The sequence below is a fragment of the Mandrillus leucophaeus genome, unplaced genomic scaffold (genome assembly GCF_000951045.1).
Source record: "Mandrillus leucophaeus isolate KB7577 unplaced genomic scaffold, Mleu.le_1.0 Scaffold487, whole genome shotgun sequence".
NCBI lineage: Eukaryota > Metazoa > Chordata > Mammalia > Primates > Cercopithecidae > Mandrillus > Mandrillus leucophaeus.
In genome coordinates, this window is record NW_012105220.1 from 995804 (window position 1) to 1015604 (window position 19801).

The following is a 19801-nucleotide window of genomic DNA, read 5'->3' on the forward strand; positions in this document are numbered from 1 at the left end:
GGAAATTATCTGGAGCTAGAAATTCCTCCAACTCAGTCACCCCTTCATATTGCCAATAGTGAGAATGAAGATGAACACAAAGATACCTTGATAGAGACATATAAGTGTTTCGGTGAACCAGTATTGCTACTTCTGCTGCGAAATGGTAAAATAAGATTAAATTGTCCTGAAACCCACAGCAACTTATGAATCCACATATGTCTTTGTTTGTGCTCCTGTGGATCCTCTTTCTCTTCTTCCCTCTCTGGAAGGTCTTATTAGAAAAGAAATCTCAGAGTGGTTATGTCCCTGCCATGGCAATACTCAGTCTTCCCAGGTGAGATGAAATTCTGTAAAATGTGCCCTCTGAAAACCAGAATCTTAATCCTATTGGTCAGAGTTCTTCAGTCAGTCCAAGTATGTACGCACAATAATATTGTTAAATGATACTCTAACTTGACATTGTGTAACTATGACAAAAATAATGTTCTAAAAATGGCTGAACTATCCATCTTAAAGAAAAATATATAGACTTCAACAGATGTATGTATAGAAAATCAAATTTGAAAGATAGTGTATCCTTAAAACTCCAAATTCCTCACAGTAAAAAATAAAAAAGACAATAACCTTTAATCAATGAGACTGAGAAAATAATTGTCCAGTCTGAATCCTCATCTCCATAATATATGCATTTTATTTCTTTCTATATAAGCTGGTCTGCATTTGCCATTTTGTGGCTTGGGATCATCAATACCAAGCCATGATCTTTTCTAAGGCATTTACCAAAAGTAGAGTTTTAAGGTTTGAATAATTAGATTTCCAGGAATACTTTTCTTCCACCCTTAAATTAAGAGAGATTGTGTTTAACTTGAATGCTTTAAGACTACATGCATTTTCCATACATTCATCTATTTTCTCCACAACAAAGCTATTGAAACTGCCTTTGCAAGAATTATAACAGTGAGAAAATTATGGCAGTGAAAGGAATCTGATCTAGCCAACCCCCATCTTGCCTTTAATATCCAAACTGCCCTTAATAATTCCTGGGCCAGGGTCAAGCTAACTTTAGGAGACATTTAGTTTATAGTTTAAATGATAGTTGCTCTTCCCATAACTAAACCGTATTTGTCTACTTAATAAAAGACCATCAGGTTAGGAGGATGAGAGGAACTTGAATTCTGCTAATGTGCAGATATAAAAGACTCCCATATACTATTTTGGAGGTCCCAAGATATGCAACTTCTCCAATTACTCCCCCAGATAACATCACTATTGTAGAATGTAAGATTGGCCTTTGAGATGTCTTTTCAGGTTTCCACATTTCTGACCCATGGATGGGTGGACAACCAATGGCTCCACCCAGACCCACCAAGGGGTTCTGCGACCCCAGCCAGAAGCAGACTCCCTGGCCTGCCAAACTTTCCTTGAAACACCCTAGCCTCCAAATTTTCGTGGAGATTGATTTGAGTAATAACTGTCTCCCACATGGCACAGCCAGCCTTGTGTCAGTTAAAGTCTCTTTACTGCAATGCCATGGTCTCAGTGAACTGGTTTTGTCTGCGCAGTGGGCTAGAAGAACCCATCAGGCAGTTACACTATGAATATCTTCAGGAGAGGCTTTTCCTACTAACTTTGTGTCATTTTTATCACCGTCCCTGGCACATAGGGCTCAATAAGAATTTGTTAAATGAGTGAATGAATAAAAACAGTCAGACTTGCAAATTTTCCATGTGTTTTTCCCAGTGGCCCAATGAAGGGGTATACAAAAGAACCTTCTCCAATTCCAATCCAGACTTGATTCTCAAAAGGCCTTTTCAACGAGGCCTAAGATTTCCCAGCTACTATTGGTTTCTATTACCTACCAAAAGTCACTTGACAATATTCCAAAGAAGAAAACACTACTTCCTCATCTAGAAGGCAGAATCTTTATCAAAATCAAAAGATTCATTTCTCCCCATTGTGTGAGGGGCTACACAATACCAGCACAGTGATCAAATGGTGGAAGATATCCTAAAATACTTTCCGGTAACAGGCTACTAAAACTGTCTTGAATGACTGATAAAGGAATGAAAGTTTTAAAATCCTTACCCATGCATCAATCCTGCATTTTAGAGTGTCCCATTTTATTGTACTGATTAATCATATATGCTCCGAAGACGTTGGCAAAAGCTATCAAAAGCCAACCAGTATAACTTGAATGCCAACTTCACAAAATAATCAGGGTCTGGTGGGATATGTCATAAAATATGCCAAGATGGGTCATTCTAATGCACTCTTGAAAGAATTATACATATTCATACTCCTCGTTTAGCACCTGAATGACAACAAGCAGGTGAAAGCATCAGAACCAATGCATCAAACCAGACAGTTACCATTATGAACAAAACATAAAAAGAGAGTGACGGTGCAGTGCTGAAAAATGGTAAGTCTTCTACTCAGACCTTGCACGCATTGCTCTCTTTTGATAGGGAAATGAAGCCTGCTGAGGGAGAGAGACCTATGTCTTATTGTCACTCCTGCTTACAGTTTGGTAGCAAATTGACGTGAAATATATATTTCTTAATAGAATTCACCATAACTTTTTAGTTTGTTTGTTTTAGAGACACGGTTAGGATAGAAAAAATGTCAATCTAAACTAAATGCTTTCCTTAAATATCTAAGATTCTTTTGAGCAATGGAGGGCCCTATTGATCACTAATGAACTGCTAAATGCCACCTTCAGCTGAAATAATGATAGGTAAAATTATACCGTGACACACTGAGTGACAAAAAACAGCCCCTTTACCTAGTTTCCTATTGTGTTATTGGATTGCAAGGCACTGTTTATAAAAAATGAAATAAATGTCTAATGGAATCTGGTAGAATCAGATCTATTTCACGGTATGTGTATGTATTTGTATGTGTGTGTTGTATGTATATGTTCTTTGCCTAGTTTTGACAGTTGTCTATAATCTGTCAAGCCACTAACCCTAACCTCCACCTGTTTACCTGTCAGATCTCAATGAAGAGAGTCCTGTTTTCTGTAATTAAGATAACACTACTCATTCTGTAACTGCGTAATTTTACACAGATAAGTTAAGCAAAAATAATTACTCAAACTCTGGAAAGCGTTAATATTTTCAGAGACCTACAAGTATTCTCTTAATTGCTCTATATAGCTTTCAGAAATTGAATGAAGTGAGAAAGGATCCAACTTCTCAATAGTACTTTCGGAACATAAAATAAAGGGTGGAAGAGTTGGTTGCCTCTTTGAGTGGAGTTTGCAGAGGTCATTCTTAGGCCTTCACAAAGAGTATCAGTGTTGGTAAATTAAGGAGAATGTTCTAGACTCCCCTGAGTAACCTGAGCTCCTGCCCTTGGCTAGTTTTTGCCCTATTTAGCCTTCACCCAAAGATGCCCTAGGGAATCTGCCTCATGTATTTCATTGCTGGAATTCTGGTATCTGTAGTATTCCTAGAATTCTTGAATCCTCTAGGAATGGCTTCCTGGCCAGGGCTTCAAACTTCTCTCCTTTCATGGGACCTGGATTTCTTATTCATCTATGGCCTTTTGTATTCTCTTGTTTTACCTAATGTCTAGAATAGATGGCTTGCACTGGCCTCACAGAGACAACACTAACACTGATTTGATGATCAAAGCAAGGAAATCAAACAGCAGACTAAATTGGTAAGTCTAAGAATAATCTCTGCACTTCAGTGAAAAAATTTCTCAAAGAAAAAAAATCTGTGTTGCATAGACTAAGTTTTTTGTAGATATTTAACTTTAGCCTTTTATTTTTTAGCTTTCAGTGTTTCCTTATGGTCTAACCACATTTTACCTCAAGCAAAATTTTTTCTTTCCCTCTTTCTGTTAATTTGAAGATATTTAAAGGATGGCAATCGAAAATTCTGAAGTTATAACTGTTGCCTATAAACTGCCTGGGCTACTTAATTCCCCTCTGAGGTTCTCAGCTTTATTTTTATTTTTTTTTCTGCTTTTTTTCTCCAGTTATTATGGCTCCTTTTAAATATCATTTAATTCTAAAAGCACAAATACTTCAAAACTACATGGCCTGCTGCCTAAGTAGAGACAGAAAACAAAATCCTCAGACTCTCAAAATATCTGCAAATTTTCACACACAGTATTTACGGGAAGCATTTAGTTTCCTATCCTTGGGAAGGAAAATGGTTAATGTGAAACCTCCTCCCGTGCGCCATGGCAAAGCTGTGGAGGAGTCTAAGACTTAGGATTCTCCTGCAACCCTTCCCCAAGAGGAAAGGTTCAGAGAAGAATGAGGAAAGTTCTATCATAGCACTTACTGGTTCTATCAGTCTCCTATTGAGGTGTGAACCAACTCAGTAACTCAATCTTTCTGCTGGGCAGCCCATAATTGTGCAGCAGGTGTGTAACCACAGGTGGCTTTCAACATTTCTTCTTGTATTCAACTTCTACTTCTCTCATTATAGTGGAAGCAGCTGAGAGAAGTAGAAGATGGCAAATAAGAGAACACATTGAGTGGAGACTTGTCTATGATTCTGCAGCTCTTTCCTATCTTCATTTTCTGCTGTCCTTGTGCTAACAAATGTTTCTGCCCTGTCTTGTCTTTTTCATCTCCTTGCTTGTAACTCTAGCCTTAAAAGGATACACCACTTTATTTGTCTCTTGGCAAGCTATCATTAATTTATTTATTTAATAAATATTTGTTAAGTATCTATTTTTATCATGTATTATTTTCAATGTTGCAGAAATAGCAAGGAAAAATAGACAGAGTTCCTGTTCTGTAACATGTATTTCAGTGGTAAAAGACAGAAAAAGGCAAAGATAGATTTGTTGAATCTTGCATTACATCCATATGTTGCATTTTTAATTACAGTTATTGTAATTTTCAATTACATAATTTTCATTTGACTCTTTTTAATAGATTCCCCATCTTTTCATCTATATTCTTAGATATGTTTATCATGTTTATTTAAAAGTCTGTATTTAGTAACTGCAAAATATGGATGTCCTGTAGATCTCTTTTTACTTTTGCTTGTATTCTTTTTTTTTTTTTTTTGTCATTTGGCAGTGTCTCTTGGTATGTATGTAACTTTTGACTAAATGATAATTACTGTGTGTGAAAATTTATAGAGATATTTCAAGAGTCTGAAGAATTTTGTTCTCTATCAAAGATTTATCTTTTTGCTTTGTTTTTGGTTTTGACAAGTCTTTAAACCAGGGATAAAACAGATTAACCCAATCTCTGATTGAGCTGATGAGAGCTAGATGTCAATGCTATAAAAGCTGATACATTTTCTGATTTGCTCTGACTCACAAGATGCTCCGTGGTTCTCTTACTCTCACTCTCACAACAGGTACCCTCTAGGAATCCCAGCTAAAAGCCCAAGCATCCCGCTTTGACAGTGCCCAGCTCCAAGTTTTATCTCGCAAGCTCTAGGAGACTGAACAAGGGTCTAGAAGCTTTATAGCTGTTCAGCCACCATTTACAAATGAGTAAACTGCTGGAAGGGAAAAAAACAGAACTGAATATTAGGCTCCCCTCTCTGTTACTCTCTTCTTTTAAGGATTTCTCTGAGATTGTGGACTCTCTAGTCCTTGCTGACTTTCCATTTTGTTTCCAGTGTATTCAAATAGATTCCTCTTTGTTCTATCCAGCCTGTATAATTCTTAGATGAGGAAAGACTGGTCTTTGCAAACTAATCCATCACAGCCAGAAATATAAGTTCCTTACTGTAAGATTTTAATCTTTTTATGTAGCCAAGGTTCATTTTATCATCATAAGGGCCTGGTAGTTTTACCCTATTCTCTGGCCAATGACTATAGCTCTCTCCACGAACACTCATAAATAAAGGCCATTATACTAGGGGACAACTAGGTGTGGATGGATCATCTATCTTCACCTCTGAAATAAAAATGCAGAGCACTTGCACTACTGAATAGGCATTGGGAACAACTTCAAATGAAGATAACAGTTTATTTTAGCTTCTAGAGTCCTACAAATATTTCCAGACTATGAAAACAGAACGTTTTTTTTTAACACTTCCAGTGATTTTATGACTTGAAAAATGACTACAGATCAACAATTTAGTCACCATAGGGATTTCAAATACTAAAATATACGCTTCTTTTTTTGCTTGACAGTAATGTCAAATAAAACTCAGGACTGGTTAGTAAACCTTTCACAGTGTTCTAATATCTGTGTAACTTAGCTGATTCACCTTGAGACTGACGTTAACTTATCCTCCCTGGCATGAACATGATTTATCATTTGAAATACTCACATACATACACACACACTTTTTTCAGTTTCTGTTTCCAAATTTTGAATAGCTATTATATTTAGTGATCATCTTTAATCTATTTCAAATACCCAAATAGGAAACATTTTGAGCTACAGGGAATCCTAGTTGAACTATCAACTAGGAGTACATTTCCACTGAAATGCAAAATTTGTATTTCAAAAATTAGAATTCTCTATTTTGGGTCATTTACTTTTCAGAGGTAAGTGATAATTATCAGAGCTCTTCACAGTCTCCATGCACAAGAGTCTGAGTTACCTGACTACAGTAGATACTGTTGAGGGTTCTCATAAGTCTGACAACTACCCCCTCCTGCCAAGAAAGAACAGAGCAAGAGGTAAGTGGTACAGGGTGTCATGGCATTAAACAATTGGATTATCCAACTCCATTGCTATGACTAAAGTAAAATGTAGTATGGAAAGTGAAATCCTGCAGGGCTACTAGGAGTTTATATTTTACAGCACTACTTAAGCGTTTGGAAATAAACTACTTTCTGTACTCATAAACAGGCCTAACACCAGGTTGGAGATCCAGTACACAGTGGTGGATCACGCCATAATTTCCTTCCAATCTCTGTAAGGCACCTTGCAAAGTGTTGGGTTGCGGGCAGGGAATAAGAAAGAGAACCTTAAACTTGACTGATAAGAACAGACCAAATAAATTTAAAATTAAATAAAAACTCAAGGGGTCAGTATAACCATAGATGATGTTTCAAAATATAGCACATAGATACATTAAAAGAAGTACTTCAGGAACTAGAGGTAAGTGTAGGAAATTAAATGAGTACTAGGGGTGCTCAGGAACTAGTAGTAGGGGTATGAAAATAAGTTAAAAAAAAAAAAAGGAAATGCTTCACTAGCAAGAGAGGGATTTTAAATAATGTAAAAGATAAAAGGAAGTTTAAATGCTATTTTTAAAAGCATTTTTCAAATGCTGCTTTTCATTAGGAAGTCCTAACACGAGCCATCCACAAAGACAGTAGAAAAATTGGGCAGACCTGAGAATGGGTATCTGGCCCTCCATCCTCCACTTCAATTGTTGGATTTATGTTTGCATTTTAAACTTCATAAGATTGTGTAGAAACAAATCTTGGGGGAGTTCCATGACTCTCTCACTCTTGCTCTTGCTCTCTCACCTGTCCATCTCTATCTTTATTTATATTTAAATCTATATCTATATGTGTATATAAAATCGGAATCAGAACTTTATTGGTAAAAGCCCTGCTTTTTGTTTGACAGTTCTCTTTCCACTCCTCCCTGCAGTCAATTTTGAGTAATTGAGTACTGAGTGACCTTTCTCAGATGTGTTACAAAGGCCTCTGTCTCTCTCAATCCCTTTCTTCTCTCTCTCCTCCCCAACTCTGTCTCTATGTCTATACACACACACACACACACACACACACACACACACCCCTCCCTATGTCTACTCACTTATCTACCTATCTATCCTTATTTCTATCTCTAATCTCTCTCATTCTCTCCCTATCTCCCTCCACACACACACTCGCACACATACACACATCTCCCTGTCTCTGGCCGGTTTATCATCTATCTGTCATCTAACTCTCTCTCCCCTCCTCTCTTCTGCTCCCCTATTCTCTCTCTCTCTCTCTGCACATATGTATATATGTGTGTGTGTGTATATATATGTGTATATGTGTATATATATGTATATATGTGTATATATATACATGTGTGTGTATACACACACACACACACAAAATCTCCCCCTATGTCTACTTATCTATCCATCTACCTATCCTTATTTCTATCTCTAATCTCTCTCTCTTTGTATCCACCTCTAATCTATCACTCTTTCTATACCACTCTAGCTATCTACCTGTATCCATACATCTAAAGAAAGCATGCCTTGAAAAATATATATAAAATTTTATTAGATTTATTATATATAATAAACTACTAGTCTGCTCCTTCTTCTGTAGTTGAAAAAACCCAAAGCTCAGAGAGAGGGTTGAAGTACTTCTCCAATTTGTTTAGTTAAAATCCAAATAGAAACTTCCACTTCTCCCAGCAGTCACTTTGAGTAACATTCACCACTCATCAGCGCTCCTCATGTGTACCTCTTACAAAGGCAGACAGTGACATCTCTATTCTGCTGTCTAGCCTCAGACTTCAGTGACTCTTCATTCAGTGCCCACTTTTTCATGTATTAATCATTTTCAGAAGGTTCTGAAAGGAGGTGTGCATGTTTGTCAGAAACTCAGTATATGTATAGATAGGAAACTTCAAAGTAACTGGATTAATTCCTCCTTTAACTCAAACATCCATTCTGATGAAATAGTGGACATTTTCAAGTAGTTGAAGTGCCAAAGCTTAGTGGGAATAATAGTGTGACTAGAATTTATAAATATTTTATTGAACCAAATACTTAATATAATTACAAAATGAATAAATGCATTACAAATTTTAAAGTGAAAATGTTTGTACTATATATTAAAATAGGTTGCCTTTCTAGTATAAGTTATTTACAGATAAAATAATTAACATATTCCTAAGATAGCATGCTAAATACTATATAAGATAAAGGAAATTTAACGAGTCATTCAGGTAGAAAATAAACAATATTAATCTTTTTTAAAGTGTGAGATTAAAATGAAAATGGGTTTAAAATGTCATTCAGTTATGAGAATATTTTTGTGCAGATTGTTCTAGCTGTGGATAAACCTCTTACTTTACACTGGGATCCTTTAACTTTTACAAGAGTTGATAGAACAATGAGAAGACAGTTATTACTGTAGTTCAGGGTTTAGTGAAATTTTTCTGTGAAAGGCCAGGTAGTATGTTTTCAGCTTTACAGGGTGCACTACTTAGTTCTGCTATAATTGCAATAGTAATTGCAATGCAAAAGGCAACATGTAAAGGCAGTCATAGGCAATGTGTAAGTAATTGGGCATGGATTTGTTCTAATACAACCTTACTTACAATATGGCCAACAGCCAGTGGGTCAGATTTGTCCTGCTGGTCAGAGTTCTCCAACCCCTGCTCTAGCTCCAAGGATTTTCTCTTGAATCCACTTTTAAATAATCTTGTCTCTCATTTTATAGCTTGCATGAGATATTTTTGAAAAACCTTTTAAACTCAGTGAAATATACATTTTGTAAAAAAAAAAAAAAAAAAAAAAAAATCCAGTTTTCTTCATTTTCTTTAGATTTAGCTTAAGTAGTTGGAAATTCTATTGCAGAATTGCCTGAATCGATTTCCATACTTGTTTTGAAAGTCTTCAAATTCAAGAAGGAATTATTCTTCCAATAGAAGTTCCTCGTAGTACAAATGTACAGGAACATATCTATCTAAGCTTTTCATCTATGTAAAGGACTGTGTTTTACTATATTTCTAATGAGTAATTGATTTTGACTTTAAGATATAACTGAGTTTTCACATTTTATTTAAACACCTAAATAAGAGCTTTTGTGGCAGAAATAGAAAGCTGAGTACCAAAGATTTGTGATCCCATTTCATGGTTTAGAATTGTTGCTTGGAAGTAGCCCCTAGATTCCCTTAAACTAGATGGGACCGTGTGACTAGTTCTCACTGCTTTGTGCCAATTCCAGGTGAGAAATTTTAAGAAGTGAGTGTAATTTCTCCATTCTCTTCTAATCAGCAGGCTGAACATCCCCTGAAAAGGAGACCTGACAAGAACACCCCTATTGTCAAATGAGTTTTACTTGACTAAAAAATAAAATTCTATCGGGTTAGGTCACTAAGACACAGACTTTAATTGTTGGAGTAACTAGCATTACCCAAACTAATAAAATTCTAAACAAAAAAATTCTGATATTTTTGGTGATGTATTACTATATATTTTAGTATTTAAAAATGCACATCCTATTTGAAATGCTAAAATCCTGGAAATACATGTTACGATCACTAGACTTGTTCTCCAGTATAATTTACCTCTTACCAATAATTGAGGTAGTTTAATAAAGAATAGATTTAGAATAGGTAGAAAAATGTAAGAAGGAAATTTTACATAAAATGAAACTGAGCAAATGTGTAGAAACTTTACATTTAAGTATGCTTGACATTATAAACAAGCTTAATATTATATTTAAACATAATACATCATAGCTTAATGTATGTGGAATGGTTTAGAGATAACAGTTGACTACATATATAAAAAAGCTAAATAGAATATCACTACTTAAGAATAGATAACTTCTCTACAGAAAAAGAGCTGGGAGTCTTTCAGAGTCTAATGAACTTTGCTTCGTTAAATGGAGCTAACTAGTTCCACATTGACCAATTTAACTTCTGTGAATCCCTTTCCCTATGCCCAGTACCAGGATAATCTGTAAGGCCCAGTTTAAATGTTTAACCCAGATATGTAAACACATACAGAAGCTGGCTTCTGTATCCTGAGTGCCTGGAATGGCATGTTCAACTTGTTTTTTACCCTAAAATAGTATTTGAAACAAAGAGAATGCCCTGGTTATAGTGTAAACATCTCAGAGAAGGTAGCTCAGCAAAGGAACGAGAATATATTTCCCTCTAAATTACCTGTTTTCTCCCTTGACTACCTGTGATGCCAATTGATGCAACAAGGAACATTAGGAATCCTAGAATTTTCCCTCAACTGGAGCATAAGAAGTAACTGGCTTTACTACTCTCTTCCTTAAGTTTCTAGGAGTCATTTTGCCAGACAGCCTCCCAGTGTTGCCAAAAATATAAAAGTGAAAGAAACCGGTAGGAGTTGTTTTTGATGTAAGGATTGAGGAAACATAAGAAGATAAGTAAGCCCAAAATGAACTGAGAAAACAAGGATTAAGTACTAAGTCCTGATCTAATAGAGACTTTTAAAAAGCCATGAATGGAGATACTCCATTTCTCTCTTAAATTCTCTTTCATTTTGTTAATATCACTTAGTAAGCCATTGTAAAGTCACTATTCAAATAGGTCTGGGCCACATTCTTCTCCTATTACTATTTTTCTTAGTTATGCCAATGTTAACAGTTCTGCAGTCTCCTTAAGTGGTCAAAACCAGTAGGGTCTTCTACAAATTATGAAGTCTTGTTAACTTGCACATTAAGAAATTATTTTCAGTTCTAGAATGGTGAGAAACTATTATGATCATACAGACAATGAAGAATTGTTGAAGGTCTTGTAGGGCAGGGATATGCTCGAAGTAGTATTTTGGAAAAATTACCAAAGATCTGTTTTGAACAGGAAAAATGAAGGTGGAGAAAGTGGTTAAAATAGCATGCGGGTAATAAATCAGTAACAATAAAAATGCAAAGGACATGGTGAATATATAAGAATCATTTTAGAAAAGAAAGGGTAATATTTGTTTTAAAACAGGACAAGTTGTATGTAAAAATGGAATATCCAGCTGAAGGTATTCAACAGACAACTGAAAATTCAGGATCTCAGCTTGTCAAAGACATTAGGTTTGAAGATACTAATTTGGAAGATAACCTGGTAATTGCATTCAGAATGATTTAATGTTCCCTTCAGCTTGACTAAACCTTAGGCAGGTTTATTCTGGTCTAAATACGCTGACCTCTACCTTCCCCCCAACCCTGCCTCCACCCTTTTATTTTTTTTAGAGCATTTACTTTAGAAAATGCAATTGTAAATTTCCCTTCTGCCCCTTTTAGTTGCAACTCTTCTCCCAACCTCCTGCCAGTTTTACAACTGAGAAATGGCTTTTTCAATGATTTGGGAGCCATCCCTTTGAAATATAACCATTCAGAAAGAAAGAGATCTTGTCTCTCAATCTCTGTGGGAGAATAGGAGCCTAACTTTAATAAATGCCAATTAACAAACAACGATGGTCTAATCACATTGACCATTCTCCCTCTTCACATCTTCCAGTAATTTTCCACTAGCTCATCCCAGGGCTTAAAACTCTCCTGCCTTTTGTTTTAGTGGATTTGAGTTCAATCTCTCTCTCCTATTATAATAGTCTTAAATAAAGCCTGTTTAACTTGTCCAGTGCAATTTTTCTTTCACATAATCACTGGAGCCATTAAAGTATTGGAAATATCCAAGAAAAAGAAAAAAAGGCCAGTTAAGTATCTTGAAGAAACTCAGCCTTTTAATTACAGGTCTAGAGAAGGAAATGATAATGTAGAAAGAAAACCCAATATGTGTAACATAGAATTCAAAGGCCAAGAGAATTTTAAGAAGGGAGATGTCAACAGCATTAGTTCTGCATATGGGAAAACAATTATTTAAAAACTGTGAGAAAAAGTAATTGGGTAAAATGAGTAGGAGATAAGGACTGATATTTATTCTAACATCTTTATTAAGTGTGTACCATGTGTTAGGCAATTTCAAAGCTTGGGTCTTAGAGGTAAGACAAACTAAGTCCCAGCTCTCTACAACTTAAAATTGAGTTGGAAGAGAAAAATTAAGTACCAGAAATGTTAGGTACTATTCAGGAATTTGAAGAGAATGTTTGAATATAAAGTGACTAGTGGATATTTTGGATTGGATTGGAGGGGAGGTGGGGAAAAGGAAGGCCTCTCCGAGGAAGGGATAACTTGGCTGTGATCTGACTGACCAGAAGGAACCAGGAACAAAAAGCAGATAAGCTACAGCAAAGGTCCTATTGCAAGAAAAAGCTGGTAAAGTTCAAAGATGCCAAGCCTGGCAATAGCACAGTGAGCAAGACTGAGAATTGTATGAGATGAGGTTGGCAGAGTCCATAATATTGTAGGCCAGTGTAAGATGTTTGGAATTTATTTTCAGTGTGATATGAAGCCATTGGAGGGATTTAAACAAAAAGAATGGCATCAAGTTTGCGTTTTAAAAGGATAACTGACAGTTTTATGGAGAATACATTTTAGAGATGCATGATGGGAAACAGAGAGCTATTGCAACCCTCCAGGTTAGAGACTGACTACAGTGTCTTCTACTAAGGTTCACTAAGAAAACAGTTTCAATGTAAAAGAGGGGCTGAGAGCCAAATTTGCATGAGTGCAGGGACAGCTGACATCTTTTTTTGTTTATGTGCTTCAAATGTGAGCTACGGATACTTGAAATGAGGAGCATATTACTTTTCTACACGTAAAACAATATGGAGATTTTCAGAAGAGAAGAACGACTATAAAAAAGTAAGTTCATTACAGAAGGAGTTTACATTTTGAAAAAGGAGCAAGAATAGCAAAAGCAGTTCTGTGAAGATGGTGCATGAAACACAAACCTTTCCATAGTTTATAAAATAAGCAACTCCTTCAATTCTTTCCTTTCTCTTTTAGGAGAGAAGAGTGTACGTGGAGGTTAAAAAAAATAACAACCAAACACAAAGCCCAGCAAATGTTAATTTGAGTCACTAGAGCTTCGGTCATCATTTTGGGATTTGTAGATCAATGTCAACGTATATTTCTTGTGTTAGCTGCCACTGGGCTCTCTCTGGGTTTCAGAGGAACTGCGCAGAAAAGTCGGGATGTAAGACCAAGGCAAAAACAAAGCAAAACAAAACAAATAATAAAAATATATTTTTTCTCTGAATTTTCCTCCTGAAGAGGACCAGGTTATGAAAATAGGCCTAGGAACAGTGTACACTGGGCAGGAGACTAGTGAAGCTCTGAAAAGATTCAGAATATAAAATTCATGCTGAAGAGTAACTTAGCTCATGTGACCAAGCACTTCACTAATGTGACCTTCCAGTTCCTCAGCTGTCTTATATAAGATCATGAATGCAATAATCAGAGGGGAACCCTTGTTTCATAATCTATTGGTAATGACTTTCAAGAGTGGAAGAAACTTTTGCAGCTGCAAGAGCAGCTACAGCCCACAGGATGGAAATGTTTTGTTTTCCTTGACACCCCAAAAAGACAAAGTTGAGCTTTGATGGCATGTATTTTTCCTAGAGGATGTTTTCTCAACTGGAAATTAATATCTTATGTCTCTTCCTTTCCCCCTAATGGATTCTTTCTAGGAGTTAGACAAAGAGGTGAAATATTTTGGTGGCATTATGTGAGCATATTGTAATGCATTTTGGAAAATGTGTCATAATAAAGATTCCTTATTAGATATACCATTTGTTTCAAGAACATTGAGATCTGCCAGATTTCCAGAGATAGAAATTATTATGTTACTGACAAGATATGAAGAGATCTTTATAGTAGCTGGAAAGTTGGCCCAGAATATCACCAATATCTCTTGTGGTTCTAAGATTATATAAACTCCACAGCTCCTATTGGAAGCAAGGGATTGAAGCTGTCATCTTGACTCCTGAGCTAAATCCACAAAGTCTGACCTTTTGGAAAACAGTTTGTGTGCACTGGGGGTGAGGGGGAGTGGAAGAGGTTTTCAAATACTCCAAGACTTGTTTTTTAAAGCTCCCAGGACTTCTAGATGTTATTTTTCCCATAATAAGCATATGAAAGGTGAATTTTTATGGCTTGGGGATTGGTATGAGTTTCATTCATGGTCTGCTTTGCTGTACTACTTTTAAGAGCTGAAAGTGTATATGTCATCTCTAATTGGAACTCCCAGGCAGAAATGATGCCATCGGGGAGCTTAAAATATGTAGCCATATGAATCACCCTGCAGACCAACCATATTGCTATAAAGCAAATAATTTACATTTAAATAACTTATCTGCATTCACCTAATTTAAAAGTAATCTTTATTCTTTCTCAACTAATCCTCAAACTTATGGACTAGTTTGATCATATTTGTGCAATAAAATTGAAATTTTCAGATATAGTAGGTAATCAATTTTAGTCACCTCATCTGCGTTTCCAATCTCATTACAGATTGCAATTTTCAGTGCAGATTACATGATGACCCATCAGTGGCTTTGTTGTTTCTGAATTACCGATTCCTTGCCTACTGCCAGATAAGAACAAAGCCTATGCATCAGCCTGACAGCTTGCAAACAGAAAATGGGCTTGTAGGATTGGATTTAAATCCCAGGTGTAGGGGATAATTACCACATCACTCATGCAGTAACTGAAAAATGGTATTTCAACAAGAAAAATTACATTCCTTTTATAGTGCCAACAGAAATCATTATTTGAGGCTTCACACTGATTCACTGTATCATTACATGTGCACTGTACTCATTAAATGTAATGTTTGTTGCAACATAAAAAAGTTATTGTTTTAGGTACTTTGGTGGAGAAGGTAGCTTAAATTTAAGGTTTGTAGAACCTTGATGGTGTAGAGGTCATTTGGACTCTAATATATACTGTGCAAGAGAAATGACAACCCAGACACAGAGCTTTCAACCGGCTCCTATTACAGGAGGCGTGGATGGATAGTACAAAGAAAATGGAGTATAAATCTTTTGTTTCAAAAACCCCAGCCATTTAACCCTACAGTCTGTCCAGAGAAAGAGGACAAATAATGATTCAAATCTCAACAGAGCGGTGCTGAATAGTGCATATTTTACCATTAGCTTTGAAATCACTGAAGCCCAACATATACATTCTAAAGAACAGAAGGACAGAGACCATATTCATTTGAAAAATCATTAAAGAAAACAGTGGCAAACACACTGGAAATGCACTCCTCACCCCTGGCATTCGGTTCATACCCACGAAGCTGCGGTTGTTTCCCAATGGTTGTGCAAACAGCACAATAATGAAAGCGAGATTCGGCAGAGTTGTTCTTGTGTAGGTGCAGAAGGCTATGTGTCAAATGCTGAGAGCAACAACTTAGGCTGTATTCATCAGAGCCCTAGTTATGTTTATGGCCAACTGGCTTTCTCATTATGATCAGAATAGTGTAAAAAAAAAAATGACTTCAAATTTGCTGTATTCTTGCATGAACACCACAAGGAGGCATTGACTATTTGACAGACATAGGTAAGTAGGTAGGTAGGTAGGTAGGATGAATGGATGGATGGATGGACGGATAGACAGACAGAGAGATAGAATTTTATGTATCAGCTCATAGCATCTTTGCCTGGAATTCCTAATATTTTTAGCCTATCCTGCTATGTGCAGGGAGAGACTTTTGTGAAGAGGTTTGAAATGCAATTGTGAAGTTCTGAAATATGTCTTTCTAATCTGCTACTCTTCTCACCTCTGTAGTCTTTTGTCTTGACAATCTCTTCAGCATGGCTGAGGCCTTGACAAATACTGAAACAGGCCTGAGTGTGTTGAAGATATGCAAGGTTTTCAATTTCTCTTTAAGCTTAGGAAAGTACTTGAAGCAACAGACTTATTTTTCTAAGAGCTGGTTCCTATTCCTTTATATCCTAAGGACAAATTCATTAGGTGAGGAGTGGTTTATGCAGATCTGCTGCCTGTTCTCGAAGAGGCTTCACTCTAGGTAAGGAAAAGGAGGACACTAATTATATATATATATATAAAATAGTAACACGATTACAAGTGTTAGGGGCTAAAAGAGTAACAAGATCATAGATCCTACAGAGGAGGCAGTAACCTCTGGTTAAAAGGAGCTGAGCACAGAAGGGGAGACAATAAAGGAAGATAAGTCCTTAAATAAACCAAAAAGTGGGCTGAAGAGCTCCAATATAAAATTTTCTTTAGTGATAAGATGAAAAGATAATGTGCTACTTTCCTAGAGGTAAGGTTTTCAAAAACAGGAGCTGGCATGTTGCTGGTAGTTCTCAGGCACTCAATCATGTTAATCTGAACCTTAATCATAATAAAAATGGACATTTATGTGCACTTTTTCTCTAAAGCACAGTGCTAAGCACGTAAGATGACTTATTTAATTCTCACACCCACCCTAGGAGGTTGTTGTCACACCATTTCAAACATGTGAAAATTGAGACACGGAGGGATGAAGTAGTCTGCCTGAGAGACGGAGTCTGGATTTGAACCAAGCCTTTCTACAGAGCCCATACTCTTAATCCTTAGACTACATAGTTATTATGCTGTCACAGTAGATAAGAAACTGAACAATTTTTAAGAGTCCTTTTTGTTCTCATGTACGAAGCTAACACCACCTAACCCCAGTCATTTACCAACTAAAATACAACAAAGCTACTAAGTAAATATGCATTGCGTTGATGGCCATTTTAAAATAATGACTTGAAGATCCAACTAACAGTCATAAAGACACATATCTCAGGTATGGGTTAAATCTTACATTTTCTTTAAAGAGCACGCTCTGAGCTCTGGCAATGCCAGTATTGAAATTCTGTGTTGTTGGTGGCATTTCATTCTGTTTCTTGAAATGCAAAGCATAACCTATTCCACCCACTCAGACACTCAGCAAACTTAAAGAGATAAAAGTCCCTTTGCAAAGATGCCTTGGAGGAATTTATTCCCCAGTCTTATCAGGGAGAACAATGTGGGTTTCGTTCTGGATCAGGTGGTCATATTAGAAAATACATTAAAATGCAGGCTGACAAACAAAACCAAATATAAAATTACCATTCTGTTCTGCTCCTGACAGCAGTGTGGAGAATGTGATTTCTCTGTATTCGTGCCATCAGGGCCTTACATGGTATGGTTTAATTGGAGGTCAACATGTGGTTGAACTGGAGATTGTAAGCTGTGTTCAGAAATTAAAACTGACCAAACATGAATGTTGTTTCTCATCTGCATAGTCCTTATGGTACACAGGCCAAAATTTCCACATGATAATACCTGTACCTTCTCAGCACCCCATCTCTGGTCACACTTTCTCTGCAGCTCCCAATTTAGTAAGAAACTAAACAGCCACATTCATCTAAGAATCTCTTTGCAGGCAGGCTGATCAAATGCTTCCCCTATGTGAATAAATATGCTGTGTATTCTTAAAAGGAATGTGATCAGAGCATGTGTGATTTACAAACTATCCAGTATTTTCATTGAGACATGAAAATAAATGGATTAGGTCCTCGTTGCAGCTCAGCGCTTTCTCCTGGGGCTGGAGGGATTGCTCGTTTGGCCCCATGGCATGCCCTTGTGAGAGTGGTGAGAAAGCAGCTGCTTACATTACCTGAGAGAACTCTCTTTAAAAGCCTCTGTTGCTCTAAAGAGCTTTGCTGCTTAATTTTGTTTTTCCTGAACGTGTTAGATGTCGCCTGTTGGTGCTGCCTCCTGCTGCCTCATTGTTCACTGCTGGGTTGTGCAATGTCTCCATGCTTGAGAAAGGTGCTGTACAAATTGCACAGAGGATATCTCATTGTTTGGGAGTCCGGGCCAGGCTGGGGAGATCTCAGTGCATTAGCAACTGGCATGCCTGTAGCCTGGGAGGTAGGAGTAGGAAGCTGGGAGGTGGTACTCTCTGCAAGCCGTGTATGAATAAGTGAAATGACTAGCCTGAAGTCATACAAGAAAGGAAAGACATGCACAGAGCTAAGGGAAAAGCTTGCACAGAGTTAAGCAGGAAAGAAATCATATATTTGCCTTCCCCATTGCACCATTGCACCTCTTCGTTCTTTGTTAACTTGGCAAAATGGCTTTATGTTTTTCATGACAGGCAGCAGGTTTTCCTCTCTTTGCTGTTGCTGGTCTTATGACTTCTAAATGCTTCCCATTTTTTTTAACTTGCCCCTATGAAACATGATTGTGTGAAGAGAAAGAATAAAATTTGTCCCCTCTGGGCAAGACCAAATGTGGCAATGAAGACTGAGACATTAACTGGTTATCCTAGGTTTGTGGGTGGCAAATGTTGCCATCTGCCATCAAAGATGACCTTTGAATTGTTCAGTGGTAGAAATGTGAGTAAATTGTTAGACCTTGTTAAATGAGACACAAATTCGTTTGCAGTTTTTAGAATTCTTGGGCAGTCAATAAGGCCATATTGGACAAAATTATTGCTTAGCTTATTACATTAAATTTAAATTGTCATTGCATCTTTAAGTAGAGTATTTTGTAAGACCCGAAACTAGAGATGAGCTATGACCAGTGGACTCTTTCTGAGCTTTCCCTAACTGTTCTTAAACCCAAAGTTTCAGTAGAATTGCTCTAGGGCTGTCTTGTTCACTTAATTAATATTTACTAATCACCTGCCAGCAACAAAACTCTATGCTGTGTGCTTGGCAAAAAAGGAACACCACCAGAATCTGTTTTCAATCATTTTATAATCTAGTAATGGTTAAAGCCTCTCACAGAGCTTATAATATCGAATAGATAGGTCATTTTTAGTGGGTGTGACTAGAGAAAGATTCCTACAGGAGATGCCTTTGAGTCAGGTCTTAATGAAAGGGTGGAATTTGAAAAGCAGAGATAAGGAAAAAATACATAGATGGAAGGAAAAGCAAGGCAAAGCTGTGTAGCTAGACTAGAACGTAGGCTGTATATATAGGAGTAGAGGAAGAGGGCTGCCGGACACCAGCTCCTATTTCATTTGATAGATGATGGGAACAGAAGACAGTGGATGCTGCAGTTCAAGAGAGCACCACAAGCAAAAACATATTTTAGAAAGATAGAGCTATACCTAGAGGCAGGGGACCAGTTAGGAGGCTATTGATGGTCCATGTGAGAATAACAAGGACTGAAATGACAGTGGGAACATTGGAAGAGGAAAAGAAGAGACTAAGATGAGAGGCATGGAAGGCTCGCTGGACCCTGCCATAGTGCAAGAATAGTGGCAGAACTCTGAGTCGGAGGGGATGCCCATATCTAACAGAAAGCAGGTAGAGGGTGCACCAAAAGGAAGACAGAGAAA